The sequence below is a fragment of the Dromiciops gliroides genome, chromosome 3 (assembly GCF_019393635.1).
Source record: "Dromiciops gliroides isolate mDroGli1 chromosome 3, mDroGli1.pri, whole genome shotgun sequence".
NCBI lineage: Eukaryota > Metazoa > Chordata > Mammalia > Microbiotheria > Microbiotheriidae > Dromiciops > Dromiciops gliroides.
The window spans coordinates 413,531,019-413,548,223 of record NC_057863.1 but is presented as its reverse complement, the minus strand read 5'-3'; the positions used below and the strand labels follow the sequence as shown (position 1 = coordinate 413,548,223).

Sequence of the window (17,205 nt, the reverse complement as noted above, 5' to 3'; positions counted from 1 at the left end):
CATCATTACACTTTGCTTTCCCATGGCAGGAAGACATAGAAATACATAGAAATGTACTTTGATCTATTGTTGTTCTTTCTATTCTAATTTGGCCCTTAAAATAAACTTATTTTCCACATAAACAAGTTAATTGGCTACACAAAAGACCAATATTAGGGACAGAGCTATCTTGTCAATTGATCACATGATTTACTTTGGAAGTAAGGGAGGTAAGAGAATGAACATATTGGGAACTATTGCTACAGTATTTTAAGACATTTTTAGTCTGGTAATTATCAATTGGGCTTGTATAATTTTTGTAGAAATAGTTTTAATTATGAACAAAATCTGTCAAAATGGCAAATTCATGTGAAATATCTTTATACTATCTGAGAAATAAAATATTAAGACCAATATAGTCAATAAGATGGAGGTCTGCCTTTTTCTTTTTCTTTTTTTTTTCATCAGTACCAAATCACTTTATTTGGATGTAAATGGTGGTAGTTTTTTGGTACAGATTATGAAAAGGTGAGATAACCAAAATATAGATGCAGTGAAAGATAGGAGGAGTGGTGCCTCATTCCCAAGTGTGGGGAAACCAGGTGTGGCTTCATTCTCATTCTCACTGTCTCCAAGGGTGTGCTTGTCAAGAAGATATTCTGCCATGCCAGAATACTCATGCTCATACTCTTCAGCTTATTAAACCCATATTGCAGCTTCATAGGGCAAATTTATTTATAGTTTAGGTTATGTCCTGCCTCTTCAGTTTACCCTCAAAAGGCACATAAAAGTTACTCATTGTACAATAAGAATCAGGAACAGGACAGATAATTTATTCCAACACACAAAACAGATTTTAAATACAAAGAACTTGCAACTCACATTAGAAGAACATTTTAAAAAAGGACTCCCTAACTTAATGTATAGCTATTTTTGCAATCTGCTGGGAGGCTGATATACCTGATGAGAACATTAAAGCAATTTTTCCAGGACTATTTATTATTACTTTACATTTATGATTACATTCCATCTTGACTCTATATGCCTGCTGATAAATTGGTGAAGGTTGGACTGATCTTGTTGCTGGCCATTCTCAAGATACTTGGAGTAGTTGCCATATTTTCTTCTGGCCCCCTTCAGTTATGATCCAGTGGGACCCAGGATCTCCATACTTAGCAAATTCACAAAATTGCCTCTAAGCCTGGACACTATAGAGTGTTCAAAAAATCTTGTTTCAGTTTTAAGCTTTAGTAACTTGACTTTAGTAGCTACTAAAGTTTAAAATTGGATTCACTCACCTGAGTTCAGGAAATAATAAACACAAAGGAGGAAAAGATAGCAAGGGATTTGGGCACAAGAAGGTCAACTAACCAATTCCCATGCCTCACTGGAAGATTTTTAGTTAAATTATTCTACTTAGGGAATTAAAGGGAAAAAAAAAACCAAAAACAAACAAACAAACAGAAAAAGTTTCTTTTGGACACTCCCACAATCCTGGTGCAGTCCCTCATCACCTCAGGTCTGGACTATTACAATAGGCTGCTGTTTGGTCAGCTTGACTCAAGTTTCTCCCTATTTGAGTCCATCTTTCAAAATGATCTTTCCTTGTCTCCAAGTCTAAACATGTCCTATGTCACCCCACTCTTCAACAAATTCCATTGGCTTCCTATTGTTTCCAGGATCAAATATAAAATACTCTGTTTCAGCTTTTAAAGTTCTTCATAGCCTAGCTTCCCAGTCTTCAGTCCATACACTGCAATTGAGTGACATTTGCTGCATTTCTGTTCCTACAACAAGACACTCCATTTTCTGATGCTATGCATTTTTCATTGTTCTAGATGTCTGAAATTCTTTTCTTCCTTTCTTCTATCTTCTGGCTTCCTTTTGATCTTACCTACATTCCCATTTTCTGTAAAAAGTTTTGGTTTTCTTTTTTTTTTCCCAAGTACCACCTTAATCTTACTGTCTTTACTCTAAGTGTAATTATAGTTTATCCTGTTTATATCTTCCTTGTATATAGTTGTTTGCCTGTGCCTTTCACTTCCCATTAGCTAATGCTCTCCTTGAGGTCAGGGACTGGTTGGTTGTTGTTTGGTTGGTTGGTTTTTCTGCATCTCCAGTACTCAGCAAAATTCCTGAAAATAGGAAGTGGTTTCTAAATGCTTGCTGACTTATTGACTTGATCCAGCACTCTGTCCCTCTGCCCCTGTCCTTGGGGCAGGATAAGACCAAGAATCAATTCAAGTTTTGTCATACCATCCCCAAACCAAGAAAGTTTTCAGCACTGGAAGAACCCAAGTGTCTAATGTAGTCAATTTCTGAGAAACATAACTACTCTATAGTATTGTTGACTGAGAACAATTTCATCTGACTGCTCCTTCTTAGTCTTCTTTGCTGAGTCATCAGTCATATCTTATTCCCTCCCCCTAACTATGGCTCTGTAGTGACCCCCTCTCATCTCCACACAACTGCCAAAGTAATATCCCCAAAGCACAGGTACGACCATGTCACTGACTGCTCAATAAATGACATTTTTCCCCTATTTCTTATAAGAACAAGTACAATCTCCTTTATATAGCATAGAAATAGTTTTTGTTGTTATTATTGTTGATTTGTTTTTATTTTTCACAACCTGGATTCATCAAATTTTTCTAGGTTTATGCTATATCATTTCATACAGTCTATAGAATGACACACAAACCGGTATTCTTGAAGTTATTCACACAAGTTATTCCATTTCTAATCTCCATGACTTCGTATAGACTATTCCCACCAAAGACTAAGATGGCCTCTTTCTCACCTCTGCTGCTTGTTTCAAAATCCCTACTTTTCAGAATCATGTCTTACAGGAAGCCATTCCCATTTTCCCAAACAATTAATGCTTCCTTTCACCCCCACATCCTCTCCAAATCACCTTGTTTTACTTTGTAAATATTTTAAACTACCTAAATATACCCATCTTGTTTCATTTAATAGAATATACATTCCCTAAGTATAGGAATATGTTCCTTTTGTTTTCTTATCCTCAACATCTAACATAATGCCTGACATTTCTTAGGTGTGTAAAATACTAGCTTATTGATTATAATCTATAGTCAACAATGATGTTTAGAAACATTACTATGTGGCTTTCTGATGTCTACCATGAACACTTGTATACAGCCTAAAATACTCTGGACTTTATAATTTCTTCCTAACCAGCCTATTAGAACACCTGCCTTCACCATCTGCTCTCTCCAATTCATCCTTCATTCAGCTACTTCAATCTAACAGATGCATTTTTCCCAACCTCAGAATCATTTAGTGGCTTCCTCTTGACTATAGGATTAAATATAAAATTTTAAAAAAAAACCTCTTTAACTAACAGAATGTGCATTTAAGGCCTTTCACACTCTAGAATCAACTGATTTTTCAGTGTTATTTGACACAACTCCAAGCCCCTCTTTGTTCCAGGTAAAAAGGAAGAAGAAGAAGAGCAAGAGCAAGAGCAAGAACAAGAAACAAAGAAGACAATATAGAGTACCATGAAACCTATATGTGATTTTCCCATAATAGCTGAATTCTTTATTCCAGCAACTTCAAAGAGGTCTGTAGGTACCCCTACATCAAGATGATAGATGTATTAGAGTCTCCAATAGCCCTGATCATTTACAAACTGAGTAATGTTTTGATGGACATTTTGGACCAGATTTACTTGTATTTTGATTCATATGTATATGGCTTAGCATTAGACTAACTCATTTCAAACTGTAATACTGTATTAAATAATTAGTTTCCCTTCGACTAGGTATCCACCTAATTATTTTTTTTCATTTAAGTGTTCTTTGGTGGTTTAGTGAAGTGAATGGTGAAATGGAATAAAGACTTTAATCCTACATTCTCATTAGTAGTAGATACTTTTAAATAACTGTCCTAATTTTTCAAATATTAAATCTTAGTAGTTTTCAAATTTCCATGGGTTCTGTTCAGTTGATATGTAAATGGAGCAAGTTTCATTTTGATTAAAAGTATGTAACAAAAATTTAAATTATTTATATTCTGTTGCTTGGCTTGAATGTCTCATTCTGCTCCTAGATCAATTTCCATGAGAAAGATGAAAAGATAAAATGTAGTTAGTATGTTTGGAATCATTGGATTCTGCTGCTTTGAAAGGGCACAGGGTATTTGAACTTCTTCCATTTATTTCTTAGGTATTTCTCAGTGAATTCAATATCATTTTGATTTATTTGTAACCTCATCAAAGTCATTGTTTAGAAGTGTGGTAAAATAATGGAATTTGGTAGACAGCCAGGGGTCCTACTTGATTGATTTAGAAGTGTTTGAATTAGGTGTGAATGAGAAACTACTAACTACCCACTTAAGGTAATTAGATTGTTGAGCCACACCTGGCCCACCCTGTTAAACCTATTTTAACTTGGCCAACCCTGAGAAGGTGTGTCCTCAGAGCATGTGCACTGCATCATCACCAGAGGACCAGTCTCAGCCATATAACTTGAAGGACCTCCCCTTTGGGGGAGGAAGAAAAAAGTAGAAAAAAGGGACCCCAACAGGAAGTAGCCCTCTCTCTGGCCTTGGAGGAGCTTTCAGAGCAGAATGGAGACTGGCTGCACAACTGACTCCCATAGAAATTATGGACCCCTGGTGGTGAGTTAATAAAATTCAGATCTTTGAATTAGCTGAGCTGAAAGCAAGTTTTTTTTTTTTTTAAAGTGAGGCAATTGGGGTTAAGTGACTTGCCCAGGGTCACACAGCTAGTAAGTGTTAAGTGTCTAAGACCAGATTTGAACTCAGGTACTCCTGACTCCAGGGCTGGTACTCTATCCACTGCGCCACCTAGCCACCCCCAAGTTTGGGTTTTGAGACAGCCTTTGCTAGACCCAGGGAGATTATCAATTTTCCTCTTTCCCTATTCCCTTGTCATTGGCTTAATTAATTTCACCTTTGCTGTGTATTTTATTACCATTAATAAAACCTGATTTGTTTGTGGAAAAGAGGTTGTCAATCCCCTTTCTTATTGGCCTGGGAGAAGTAACTAAAAAAGGCAGTTCAGAGGGGATGAAATTTTGGTCCTAGATGTCCCTCATTATTTTCTGAACCCCAATATTATGGCAAGCCACCCAATTAACTCTCCCCATATTAAATTTGGCCCCAACATTTTGGCTAGCAAAGCCAGTAGCTAACCAATCTCATGTGCATTTCTTTAACCCATCCCACCCACCCCTTACTTGGCCATGAACCAACTAATCTGGTGGATCCCTCCCCACTGCCTCCCACATTTAAACAACCTCCTTTATTTTAAACCTCTCTGAAAGTCTTACCTCAGGAGAAAAGCCAGTCCAGTTTAAAGGACATTATGATTGAATATTTTTTCCTCATGCTTTTCCTTATTGGAGTATTTTGGGACTACTTAATGTCCAAGTTCAAACACATGGCCTACTCAGTATTTACTCATTGTCTTATGAGCTTTCTCCTCATCTATGTAGGATGTAACCTCTGGGATAATGGAGTGGGAGAGTGTGTCCCCCTCACTAAGCATTAGTGTTAATTAATGTTACTGAGAGCATTGTAACTAAATTTGAACCTTACCATGAGAGTATAACCATAGCTCTAGTGATTATAATTTTTATTCTCTCTATTGGCAATATTGGGATATGGTATTTTCACATAAAAAACTGTTCAGAGAGGAAAGAGGATGTTAGCAGGCCACATGGTGAGAGAAACACTAAGACAGCAGGTGGAAGGTGATTATAAAATTCATAATTCTCTTTTTTTTAAATTATTTTTTATGATTTTTTAATCTTATAAATTATTTTCCTTGTTATTTTCACTTAACTCTGTAAAAGTTGATAAAGTGTCAGATTATCTGAAACCATTTTCATTACTTCTTTCAGCACAATAGTATTCCATAATATTTATTTAAATCAACAAAATTTAAATCAACTTCAGATATTCCCCAATTTATGAAGACTACCTCAGATTTCCATCCTTTGTCATATGGAAAAGAGCAATAATTATTTTATACATCCTTAGTTTTGTCGTACCCCCTCATTAATTCCCCCTTCTCCCTTCACTCCTTTTATTTCTATTTCCCTATTGAAGAATATTTTTTCATCTAACTGTGTATTCTCTCCTTTGCTAGTTCAAATGAGAGTAATATTAAATTATCTCCTGATATCACCCACACTATCCTCAAGATTTGTATACATGTCTAAATGCACACTTTAATTACATGCAAAAAATTTCCCATACCACTTTCCCTCCCTCTTTCCTTCTCTTTCATTCTTCTCTTCATATCATCAAGACTTAACCGAAACACTGCCAGGGGTTTTGCCTAATTGGACAACTTCTAGGACCCATAATGATGACAGAGTTCAACAGGAACATATGTCATCTCTCCATATTAAAATTGTTTCATTGTTTGGTCCTTTATTATTCTTTTTATTAGTATTTTTAAAGATAGTTTTCAACATTATTTTTGTAAGATTTTGAGTTCCAAATTTTTCACCCTCATTCTCTTCCTTCCTCACTCATGAAAATAGCACAAAATCTGAGATTTTGAGTTCCAAGTTTTCTCCCTCCATTACCTCCTCCTTCTCAAAACAATCTTATATAAATTATACATTGCAATCACATTAAACATATTTCCACTTTAGTCATGTTGTAAGAGAAAATCAGAACAGAAGTAAAAAACCACAATAAAGGAGAAGCAAAAAAGGGAAAATATTATGCTTTGACCTGCATTTTGATGCCACAGTTCTTTTTCTGTATGTAGAGAGCATTTTCTATCATGAGCCTTTTGAAATTGTCTTGGATAATTGTATTGCTGAAAAGAGCTAAGTCTATCATACAACACAGTGTTCCTGTTATTGTATAAAATGTTCTCTTGGTTCCGCCCACCCCACTTCACTCAGCATCAGGTCAAGTAAATAGTTCCAGGTTTATCTGAAATCTCCCTGATCATCATTTCATGTAGCATAATAGCATTCCATTAAATTTATATACCTACAGCTTGTCCATTTCCAAATTGATGGGCATCCATTCAATTTCCAATTCTTTACCCCTACAAAAAGAACAGCTATAAATATTTTTGTACATGTGTGTCCCTTTCCCTTTTTTATGATCTCCTTAGTATGTAGAACTAGTAGTAGTATTGCTAGGTCAAAGGGTGTGCACAGTTTTATAGCTTTTGGGGAATAGTTCCAAATTGTTCTCCAGAATATAGGATCACCCCCAAAACAGCAATAAAACAAGCCCTGGAGTGGCAAAACCCACAAAAGGACACTGAGATCATTTTCCAGATTAAAGGGGGCCATACTGGGCTATGAGCAGAATCTAACCCCTGATTGTGCCAACACAGACCCCAAACATGCTGCACAAGAGAAATTTAATCCCAGTCTCTGTATCAGCTGAAGCACCTGTGTCTTCTGGAACTAAACTTACTGTCAGGTGAGAAGGCTAAATGGCTGGCCCAGCAAGTGGAAAACACAGGGGTGTCTGTGGGACCTGAGGAATTTAGATATCCCACCCCAGCAGGGAACCAGGGAGAAATCTTGACCTGCAGAGGAGGCCAAGATGGGGGAAGGGTACAGGCTCATTAAGGCTAAAAACCACCACAGCACTCTGCCGACTGGTTAACTAGCAAGTTGGCATGAGGCTACCTTCGAACCAGAGAACAGGCCAAGTGAGAGAAAAACCTGCCCTCCCTCAAACCAAAACACCTGGGACACTCTAAAGCTTGACAAAGTGTAGTTTGCAAGTAGGGACCACTGTAAGAAGGAGCTAAAAGTCAAGTAAAAAAAATGGCAAGATGAACAAGCAAAGAAAGTTGAGAACAAGAGAAAGTTTCTTTAGTGACAAGCAAGATCGAGGTTCACCCTCAGAAGAGTATAAGAACCTGAGGGTCCCTACATCCAAACCTTCCAAGAAAAATGTGAATTGGTTTCAGGCTATGGAAGCACCCAAAAAGGACTTTGAAGAGAAAGTAGGAGAGATAGAAGGAAGATATAGAGAGGTGGAGGAAAGAATGGAAAAAGAAATGAGAGCAATGCAGGAGAACTATGAGGAGAAAGTCAACAGCTTGAAAAGCCAAATGGAAAAGGAGATAAAAAAGCTCTCTGATGAAAATTATTGCCTAAGAACTAGGATTGAACATGTAACATTGTATTATGAAATCAAAACCATCTTACATTGTTTCAAAATTAGATGAATAAATAGAACAAAAATACACACGGAAGAATAAAAGAAGATGAAATTCAAACTGGGGAAATCTAAATGAATATGAACTTAACATTAATAAGAGTATTACAAAATATAAATTTGACCACATGACTATAAAAAGCATTTACAAATATCCCCTTTTTTAAACTAAGTATAAAACACAATCTTAAAGGAATGAAAATCTCTATGAAAATAAACCCATACTGTTAATTTCAAAATGTAGATGTAATAGCATAGAAATCCTATGTAACCTCTGAACTGACATTATTTCTCTGAGTGAATTTAGACCATTTTTGATTCTGATATCTAAACCCCCAAAGCTCATATAGATACCTTGCTGTTTACTTCTACATTTCTGCAAAATGTTTTCTTGAAATATGATAATTGTCCTATACATTTCCATTAAGCTTAAGTTTCTATTCTTTGTCTTTAACCCCTTTATTTTCTCTGACTGTCCTTTCTCAATACAAATGCTTTATAAGGTTACTAAAGACAAAAGCAGATTAACAAAATGATTATGAAAAAAATGAGCATATCTGGAATTCAAAGGGTATTCCAAGGTCGGTTTGGGAGAACCATAGCAGGTTGAGTCAGAATCACGGCCTGGCTGGGGTAGGGCTGAGGCTGACTGGGCAAGGGCAGTGTCTGGTTGCTCTGGTAATAAAGCAGAAGCTGCCAGCACAGGTAGAGGAGGCTGGGCATGCTCAAGCTCAGGACCTGAGGAAGGTCGGTTAGATCCCTTGACTTCCCTGGTCGGAGGATCAAGGGGTGTGTCCATGGCAGGAGTAGGAGGTAGCAGCAGGGGAGGTGGAGGAGGTGGGGTCCCAAGAGAATGTGGTAGAACCATCTCTCCCATGTGCTGCACAGCCTAGAAGGGATTAGGGCAATTTGAATAAGGCTTGGTTTTTGAACTCAGGCTTGTGTTCCCCTCCCACCACCAGGGGGACAAAGGCTTTTAGAGGCTGAGTCATTGCCTCCAAGTATGAAAAAGGAGAGAAAAACTCAGTGTTAGAATTTGAAAAAAGTGCAGGAGTCAGAGGTTTCTCTGAAAAGGCATGGTTGGGAGGGGGGGGGATATTTATATTCCCTTGTGTGAGCACCTTGCTAGCTCTTCAAACAAAAATAAAAATAGAAAATCTACAAAAACAAAGCATTAGCATGATATTATCCCCCATTTGTCTGGTTAAACAGACTAAACTCAGAAACAAAGTACTTAGGGAGTTGAAAAAAACATTTGAAAATTTAAAGGGAAAATAGCTAATAGTTAGAAGTACTTGGGAGTTTAAAGGGACAGACTAGAGGAAAATTTCTTACCCAAAAAGAAGATCAGAAGATTGAGGTTCAACTTTCCTCTTCATGGTCAGCCATCTGTAAAGCTGCTATCTGTAAGGGGCTAAAATTCTAGCTAAACTGTATAAAAATCTAATGAGTGGTCTCCATAAATTTTAAGCTTTAGCAAGAGTTTAGACTTTTAAGTATTTATTAAAGAGCATAAGAATTTAGAGAAGAGAGAAAAAGAAGCCAAAATTCCTTTCATCTATCCATCTCAGGGAGCTAGCATCTCAGCTCCACACTCGGTTACAAGGTAATTGGCTGGTAGCGTTGATCAACAGTACCCATGAGCAAATATCACTTCCTGATGCCAAGGCCACATGGCTTGTCCTCAGGCCAGAGCTCACAAAATGGTCCTCCAAGCAGGGGGTATTATTCCATCTACCACCAATAAATGGAAGCTAGTGAATTCATGAGAAACTAACACACAGTAAAGCAAATCCAAATGAATAAAAAAAAAATAGAGGGCAATATGAAATATCTCCTTGGAAAAACAACTGACCTGGAAAATAGATCCAGGAGAGATGATCAGAATGGTTGAATCAGTTCACAATTTCACAAGTCCCCAATTTTCCCAAATCTCAAACATGCGTCATTTTCCTTTGTTGTCATATGAGAAATTTGGAAAAATGTGAGGTTATATCTCAGGGAACTTTTAATTTGCATTTCTCTAATCAATAAAAATTGAGAATTTTTTTTCATCTGCCTTGAGATAACTTTAATTTCTTCATTTGAAAATTGCCTATTCATATCTTTTGACCATTTCTCAATCAGGGAATGATTTCTATTTTCAAAATTTGACTCAGTTCTCTACATATTTGAGAAATGAGGCCTTTATAAGAAACACTAAATGTAAAAATTGTTTCCCACTTTTCTGTTTTCCTTCTAATCTTTGTTGCATTGGTTTTAATTTAATGTAATCAAAACTATCCAAATTGCAGTTAATAATAATCTCTATCTCTTGTTCAGTCAATTTCTTCCCCTCTCCATAGATCTGATAAGTAAACTAGTCCTTTCTCTTCTAATTTGTCTACAGAATCTCCCTTTATGTCTAAATAATGTACCCATTGTGACCTTATTTCAGTATATCATGTAAGATGTGGTTTATGAATAGTTTCTGCCATTCTAGTTTACAGTTTTTCTAGCAGTTTTTGTCAAATAGTGAGTTATTATCTCAGAAGGTGGAATTTTTGAATTTGTCAAACAATTGATAGCTATATTCATTTACTACTGTGCTTTTTATGCCTATCTGATTCCACTGATTCAGCAATCTATGTCTTAGTGAGTACAAAATAATTTTGATGGCTAACTCTTTATAGTATAGTTTTAGGTCTGGTATGGCTAGGTACATTCCTTTGAATTATTTTTTATTCATTAATTCCCTTAATATTCTTGATCATTTGTTTTTCCAGATTAATTTTGTTATATTTTTTCTACCTGTAAAAATGATTTTTTGTAATTTGATTGTTATGGCACTGAATAAGTAAATTAAGTAGAATTTTAATTTCTATTATATTATCTCAGTCTATTCATGAGCAATTAATTTTTATTTTGGATCTGATTTTATTTGTGTAAGAAGTGTTTGGTAATTTTGTTCATATAGTTCATTGGTTTGTCTTAGCAGGTAGACTCCCAAATATTTTATATCACCTACACTTATTTTAAATGGGATTTCTCTTCTATTTCTTGCTCAGCTCTGTTGATCATATATACCAATGTTGATTATTTATTTAGATTTATTTTATATCCTGCAACTTTGCTGAAGTTGTTGTTTCAAGTACTTTTTAAGTTCATCTTTAGGATTCTCCATACCATCAGATAATCTTCAGAGTGATAGTTTTGTTTCCCCTTGCCTATTCTATGTCTTCAATTTCTTATTCATTTTAAGTTTTGAGTTCCAAATTCTATCCCTCTCTAATTTCATCCCTCCCTACCCTCTCCCCTCCCTGAGGTGGGGAGCAATCAGATTTAGGTTATATGTGTTCAATTATGTAAAATATTACCATATTAATCATTTTATATAAAAGACTCAAGTAAAAAAAAAATCAAGGTAGCATGCTTCAGTCTGTGTTCATTCAATATTAGTTGTTTTCCTGTGGAGGTGGATAGTATGTATTATCATTAGTCCTTTGGGATTGTCTTGGATCACTGTATTGCTGAGAGTTATTCACAATTGCTCATAGCATACTAATGCTGAAACTTTGCACATTGGTCTCCTGGTTCTACTCACTTCACTATACATCAGTTCATATAAGTCTTTTCAGGTTTTTCCAAAGTCATCCTGCTCATCATTTCCCATAGCACAATAATATTCCACTACAATCACACAGCACAGCTTTTTCAGTTATTCCCCTACTGTTGGGCATTCCCTCAATCTCCACAAAGAGGTGCCATATTTTTTTTATTATTTTTTTCCTTTTCTCTTTTTTACAGTTACTATTTTTAAAAATTATTTTTCAGTTACATATTACATATAAGGATAGTTTTCAACATTTGCTTTCACTGGATTTTTAGTTCCATTTTTTTTTTCTCCTCCCTCTCCCTTCCCTCCCTCCTCCCCAAGATGGAAAACAGTCTGATATAGATTGTATATGTACAATCACATTAAACATATTTCTACATTAATCATCTTGTGAAAGAAGAATCAGAGCACAAAGGAAAAAAATTTTCAATAAAGATTTTTGTACAATTATTTTTTCCTTTTCTTTTTTTCACAATTACTATTGTTAACTCTTTCCCTCCATCCTATTCCCTTCCCCATGATATTTACTCTATTCTATATATTCTTTCACCTTATCCCTCCTCAAAATGGATTTGCTTCTGATTGCCCCCTCTCCCAATCTGCTCTCCCTTCTTTCACCCTCCCTCCTTATCCTCTACCTCTTTTACTTTTCTGCAGGGTTGGATAGATTACTCTACCCAATTGAGTATGTATTTTAATCCTTCCTTGAACCAATTCTGATGAGATTAAGGTCTTTGAGCCAATTCTGATGAGTGTAAGGTTCATTCACTGCCCCACTCCTCCCCCATCTCACCCCTCACTCCATAAGCCCTTTCCTGTATCTTACATGTGGGAATTCAACCCATTTTACCGCTCCCCTTCCCCCTCCCCCATTACAGTCCCCTCACACCTTAATTTTACCCTAAAGATGTCATCATGGGGCAGCTAGGTGACACAGTGGACAAAACACCCACCCTAGACCCAGGAGGGCCCAAGTTGAAATCTAGCCCCAGTCAGAAGACACTGGCCAATGCTTGTCCCAGGCATGTCACCCAACTCTGACCAGCCCACACACACACAATAAAACAGATAAGCAAAAAAGAGATGCTTTACAGAAATCATCCCTTCATAATAAATTCCCTCCTCTGCCCTCTGTCTAAATTTATTTCTACCATCTTCTCTAATACTGAGAAAGTTCTTATGAATTAGACTCATCATCTTCCCATAAGAATGCAAGCAGTTTAACCTTTTAACATTACTCTTAACTTCTTTTCCCTGTTTACCTTCTTATATATCATCAGGGTCTTGTATTTGAAAGTCACAATTTCCATTCAGTTCAGGTCTTTTCATCAGAAATACATGAAAGTCCTTTTTTTCATTGAAGTCCCACGTTTCCCCCTGAAAGCTTACACTCAATTTTACTAATTAGGGGATTTTTGGTTGTAATCCAAATTCCTTTACTCTCTGGAATATCATATTCTATGCCTTCAGATCCTTTAAGGTAGAAGCTGCTAGATCTTGTGCTATCCTGACTGTGGCTCTACATTACTTGAATTGTTTCTTTCTGATTGCTTGCAATATTTTCTCCTTGACCTGGGAGCTCTGGAATTCGACTTTGATATACCTAGAAGTTTTAATTTTGGGATCCCTTTCAGGAGGTAGTTGATGAATTATTTCAATTTATATTTTATCTTCTGTTTTTAGAATATCAGGGCAATTTCCCCTGACAGTTTCCTGGGAGATGGTGTCTAAGTTCTTTCCTTGATCATGGTTTTCAGGTAGTCCCATAATTTTCAAATTACTTCTCCTGGATCTATTTAACAAGTCAGCTGTTTTGTTTTTTGTTTTTTTGTTTTTTCCCCCCAAGGAGATATTTCACATTGCCCTCTATTATTTTATTCATTTGGATTTGTTTTATTGTGTCTTGATTTATCATAAAGTCATTTACTTCTATTTGGTCAATCCTGATTATTAAGCAATGATTTTCTTTAGAGAGCTTTTGTACTTCCTTTTTCATTTGGCCAATTTGGGTTTTGAAGCTTTTGACTTTTCTTTCATGGCCCTCCTGCATCACTCTCATTTCTCTTTCCATGTTTTCCTCTACCTATCTTTCTTTTCCGGCTTCCTTTGTTACTTTATCTTCAAAGATCTTTTTGAGTGCTTTTATGCTCTGAGACTAATTCATATTTTTGTTTTTGTTGTTTTTTGTTTTGTTTTGTTTTCTTTTGTTTTGGTGAGGCAATTGGTGTTAAGTGACTTGCCCAGGGTCACACAGCTAGCAAGTGTCTGAGGCTAGATTTGAACTCAGGTCCTCCTGAATCCAGGGCCAGTACTCTATGCACTGTGCCACCTAGCTGCCCCCATATTTTTCTTGTAAGCTTTGGTTGTAGGAGTCCTGATGTTGCTATCCTCTTCTGAGGGTAAACCTCAATTTTCCTTGTCACTAAAGAAACTTTCTATGGTCCTCATATTTCTCTCTCTGCTCATATTGACAGTCTTTTACTTGACTTTAACTCCTTCTTAAAGTGGGGCACTACTTCCAAGATGTACTTTCCCAAGCTTTAGGGGGTCTAAGGTGCTGTTTAAGGATGGCCAGGTTCTTCACTCACCTAGCCTGTTCTGTGGTCTGTAGATAACCCCATGACAACTTGCTAAGTAGCCAGGCAGAAAAACTTTACATGCTATGGTTGTTAGTTCTGACAAGCCTACCCCACTCCCCCACCAGGGCATCATCACTCAAGCCTACTTCCTGGTTCCCAGCAGGGGTGAAACACCAAAGTTTCACCTCAATGCCAACAGATACCTCTGTAATATTCCCCTGCTAACTGCTCAGCCATCTCAACAGACTGTGAGCTTAGTTCCAGATGACAAAGGTGCTGCAACTGATTCAGAGGCACTGGTGGTCACTTTCTCTAGTGAGGCCTGCATGGGAGTGTATCTGTGTCATTGTGACCTCATGGTTCGGCTCCACTCCCGGCCCAGTACAGCAGCCCCCTCCTACCTACGTAATCTGTCTTTGGCTGGGAAATGATCTTAGCCATTCCTTTGTGGGTTCTCGTGCTTCAGGAATTGTCCTATGGCCTTATTTGGTGGATTTTTTGAGCAATTGTGTCATGAGTTCTGAGAATTTACTGCCTTTCCTTCACCATCTTGCCTCCACCCTGGAAATCCTCTATCTTCAATTCCTTTTTATTCTCTTATTGCCAAAGCTAACATTTCCAGTATGATGTTGAATAATAGTGGTGATAGTTGCCTTCCTTGTTTTACCACTTATCTTATTGGGAATACTTATAACTTATACCCATTACATATAATACTTGAGGATGGTTTTATTTTTTTAATTTTTTATATTAAAATTATTTTATTATTTTCTAGTTAAATACAAAGATAGTTTTTGACAATTGTTTTTATAAGATTTCTAGTTCCAAATTTTTCTCCCTCCTTTTCTTCCCTTCCCAAGAGAACAAGCAGACTTGTATAGGTTGTATACGTACAATCACATTAAACATATGTCTTCTGCATTAGTCATGTTTTGAAAGAAGAATCCGAACAAAAGGGAAAAACATAAAAAAAAAAAAGTAGAAACAGTATGGTTCAATCATCATCTAGATTCCACAGTACGTTTTTCTGGATGTGGAGAGCATTTTCTATAATGAGTCCTTTGGATTTATTTTGGATAATTTTATCGCTGATAAAAGTTTAGTCTATCATAGTTGATTATCACACAATGATTTTGATTCTGTGTACAATGTTCTCCTGGTTCTGCTCACTTCATGCAGCATCAGTCAACTTAAGTCTTTCTAGGATTTTCCTGAAATCCTCCTGCTCATCATTTCTTACAGCCCAATAGTATTCCATTACATTCATATAGCACAACTTGTTTAGCCATTTCCCAATTGATGGGCATCCACTCAATTTTCCAATTCTTTGCCACCACAAAAAGAGCAGCAATAAATATTTTTATATGTTGCTTCTATCCATTTTTTATGATTTTTTGGGGATAAAGACCTAATATTTTTATTGCTGGGTCAAAGGGTATACACAGTTTTATAGCCTTTTGCTCATGGTTCCACATTGCTCTCCAGAATGGTTCGATGAATTCACAGCTCCACCAACAATGCATTAATCTTCTATTTTTCCAGAACTTCTCCAACATTTATTATTTTCCTTTTTTGTCATATTAACCATTTTGATAGTTGTGAGGTGGTAACTCAGAGTTGTTTTAATTTACATTTCTCTAATGTGGGGGCTGAATTTAATATGTGGAGAGTTAATTGAGTGGCTCACCATAATATTGGGGATCAGGAAATAATGAGGGACCTCTCGGTCCAAAACTTCTTCCCCTCCAAACTGTAAGTCATGTCAATCAATGAACCAGGCAATTAGCTTGGAGCTATGTGCAGGGACTTCCCTGCTTCCTGTTCCACAGGGGGCTTCGTGCAAAAGCTGCTGAGGATCACCCTTTTTTTGTTGTTTTTTTTTTGTTGTTGTTGTTGGAGAACTAGTATGTGGTGGCAGAAGCAGGCAGGGTAGACAGATCTCCTAACTTTCAGAACTTCATGTGTTCTCTTTGGAAGCATGGTCTGCTAGGTGAAGGCAAGGTTTTTGCTTTGTCCTGCCCAGATCTAAGCTAGGTTTTTTTCATTCTTTAAGAGATCTGTTCTCACAATCTCTCTCTTCACTAACTTCTAATACACTTTAATAAATACTTAAAAGCCTAAACTGTTGCTGGATTTATCAGTAAATCTTAGCTAATTTCTCCCCCACACTGGGGTCAGGTAAGGTGATCACACATTAGATTTTAAATATCACACTTCTATGAGCCTGATCTACCTTTTCTTTCCCCTTTTTCCTCCCCTTTCACCTCCTACTTCTGCCCTCATTTCTATTAGTACCCAACCCTTTTCTTTTACTTTCCCCCTTTTACTTCCCTATAGGGTAAGATAAATTTCTATACTTAAATGGGTATGTTATTCCCTCGTTTAGCCAAATCAGATGAGAGTAATGTAAACATCATCCTGGGGGTAGCTAGGTGACACAGTGGAAAAAAACACCAACCCTGGATTCCAGAGAACCTGAGTTCAAATCTGCCCTCAGACACTTCACACTTACTAGCTGTGTGACCCTGGGAAAGTCACTTAACCCTCATTGCCCTGCCCTCCCCCCCAAAAAAAGTAGAAACCATCCTTACCCCTTCCATCTTCCCCTCTAATGTAATAGGTCTTTTGTACTTCTTCACATGATGTGATTTATCCCATTCTGCCTCCCCTTTTCTTTTCTCCTAGTACAATCTTTTTGTGATCCCCTTAAAGTTTTTTTTTTAATATCATTACATCAAAATCAACTTTTAGTGACATCTTCTGTCTATGTATTACCTTTCTTTCTTCCCTAATAGAGAGTTTTCAAGAGTTATGAGCTTCTATTCCTGCATAGGGATGTAAACATTTTAACCTTAT

The 17,205-nt window shown here is 36.7% G+C and overlaps 1 pseudogene; it reads right to left on the bottom strand.

Moving 5' to 3' along the window:
* LOC122747723 overlaps positions 1-9,043 on the bottom strand; it is a 53,152-nt pseudogene extending 44,109 nt beyond the window's left edge.
* Between the last annotated feature and the right edge of the window lie 8,162 nt (positions 9,044-17,205).